Source organism: Dipodomys spectabilis, unplaced genomic scaffold, assembly GCF_019054845.1.
Source record: "Dipodomys spectabilis isolate Male_0828 unplaced genomic scaffold, ASM1905484v1 ptg000545l, whole genome shotgun sequence".
Taxonomy (NCBI): domain Eukaryota; kingdom Metazoa; phylum Chordata; class Mammalia; order Rodentia; family Heteromyidae; genus Dipodomys; species Dipodomys spectabilis.
Window position 1 is genome coordinate 849,786 of NW_024871222.1, and position 2,681 is coordinate 852,466.

The 2,681-nt window shown below is 34.1% G+C and overlaps 1 non-coding gene across 1 annotated transcript; it reads right to left on the reverse strand.

Annotated features, from left to right (window-relative positions):
* Window positions 1–519: 519 nt before the first annotated feature.
* On the reverse strand, window positions 520–625 carry LOC122099905. The gene has a single exon (XR_006146027.1). It is a non-coding gene; the product is annotated as a U6 spliceosomal RNA (small nuclear RNA).
* Between the last annotated feature and the right edge of the window lie 2,056 nt (window positions 626–2,681).

Here is a 2,681-nt window from a genome sequence, read left to right on the forward strand (position 1 = left end):
TTGTTTTCATATCCTGTATATTGTGAACAGTGCTGCAATAAACATGGAGGTGCATGTATCCTTGAATATTGGTACCTGTTGTTGAGAATAGATGCCTAGAAGTGGTATGAGTGAGCCATAAGGAAGGTCAATAATTAGCTTTCTGAGGACTCACCAGATTGCTTTCCAAAGTGGTTGTGTAAGTGTACATTCACACACACACACACACACACACACACACACAGAACGTTTTCTTGATCCATTCTTCTACTGAGGGGCATCGGGGTTGGTTCCGTATCTTAGCTATGGCAAATAATGCTACAATAAACGTTGTTGTGGTGGTAGTTTTAGTATGGACTTATTTGTGATCATTTGGGTGAATGCCCAAAAGTGGGATTGCTGTGTAATAGGGGAGCTCTATGTGGAGTCTTTTGAGGAAGCTCCAAACCGCTTTCCAAAATGGATGAACAAGTTTACACTCCCACCAAGAGTGCAGTAGGCTTCCCTTCTGGCCACATCCCATCCAGCATCTGTTGGTGTAAAAATATGGAACGATTCATTAATTTGCGTGTCATCCTTGTGCAGGGACCATGCTAATCTTCTCTGTATGTTCCAATTTTAGTGAATGTGCAGCCAAATTGAGCACAGAACATTTTTTATATATAAAGTGTAATTGATTGTCTTAAACTAGACAATTCAACAAAAAGTAAGTTCAAAAAATTGTGAAATTTTGCAACCATGTATTTCTTACATAAGCACACATTTAAGAATAAAGTCAATATTGACATGACAAAAACAAAATAATTCCAGATATTTGTTGTTCATGAGATGTGTAGGAGGAGGAATTCAATTATTCTACACAAGGCACCTGTCATAATGATCATTGCAGCAAATGTTAAGGTTTGTTAAAAGTTTTAATGATTTAAATATGTTTCATTTTGGGATTTGCTTATATATGCAAAATTAAGACTGGTAGGTCATAAATTTTTTCGATAAAGTATATAATATTTCCGGTAGCATGTACTACTAAGTATGTACATTTCAGAGTTTATAGAAACTTTGCTAATGAGAAGTTGCAAAGACTGTGTAAAGAAGCAGAGTGAAGAGTTAAGAATTTAAGTACACAGTTTCTGATAAATCTTTAGGGCTCCCTTAAGTTATATGTTAGTGATGAACAAATAATGATAAAAGCCACATACACATGATGAGATTATCTATAAATAGTCATCTTAGTGGGTAAATTTAAAGGCTACTCATAGCTTTATCCAGTTTTAAATGTACAGGAATATGAGAAAATAGTAAAATCTACTATGTACTTTTCAAATACTGTAAACCCTGGTAATTGTTTTGTTTTTTTTATTTTAGGAATCATTAATATATAATTATTGTTTTCTTTATTTATAGCATTTTTTCCTTGTCGTAATATAATACAACTTTTTGTGAGTCGTGATTAAGAGGTACTTTGAGAATATTATTGGGATGGCCACACCATTTTTCATAGGTGCATGTGAATTTACAAATAGCAAAACTAAAAACAAAATATTGATTAAAAATTATATCAAGTAGAGTCTGAATCAGGAGTGTTGATAAATGTCCACACCTAAAATCTTAACCCTAGGCTGAAGTAGTGGTATTATAGTGTTGAGGCCACAAAATTGAGAAACTGTGTTTTGTTTTGTTTTGTTTTTTGCTTTGGTTTTGTTGGTTGTGGGGCTTGAACTCTGGGTCTTGGGTAGTGTCCCTCAGCTCTTCAGCTCAAGGCTAGCGCTATCATTTGATCCACAGCAGCACTTTCATCTTTTTCTGCTTATGTCGTGCTGAGGAATGAAATCCAGGACCTCATGCATACAAGGCAAGCACTCTACCACTGAGCCGCCTTCCCAGCTCCTGAGAAACTGTGATTTAAAAAATCATCCGAACAATATTTGCTTTCTGCTTTGGGTTATATAATGAAATATGTGAACACATTTTTATATTTTTGTGAATTGTCATACTTCTAACTTTATACTAACTACAGCCAATTTATCCTTTTCAAAGTCAAGAAATATTTCTGAAAGTTTGCTTCTGTGAAGACTGTTTTTGCATTTATAATTTCTTCTGAGCCATTTTTATTTATTATCAAAATCACTTTATATTTTATTTTGATGCGTTATCATACATCAAATACCTTCAAATGTACATGTAGTGTCTCAAAATAGCAGTATGAATGTCCTCATACACCTCTTGTTTATCTGTTACGCACTTTAATATTATGATATTTTTCTCTGTCTTTCACTCTCTTCATTTCTGCTCTTTCTCTTTCATGCTCCATGTCTGCTACTTAGAATTTCTGCTGGTCTACTATTATCCTTCAGGATCCACTGGTTTTGTGGGAACATGATAGGGACCATCAGTTACCCTTGCATTCTTTAAGAGTTATAACAGTGACGTGAAATTATTCTTTGCCATTCTAAATGGCAAAACAACAGATCTAGGAATTCCTTTTCACTTTTAGTACTATTATAAATTTTATCTCATACGAATCATTGGGACTGATAATATACTTTTAGCCTGGGACCTAAAAGTTCTTTTTCATTTACAAACAACCTTTTTCTTTTATTATCAGTAAGTAACAAAAACAAAGCTATCCTATGGGAAAGTAGGCTGAAGTTGTTCACAGTGATGAAAAACAAGTTAATGGGGGAAGTATGTACAAAGGATAC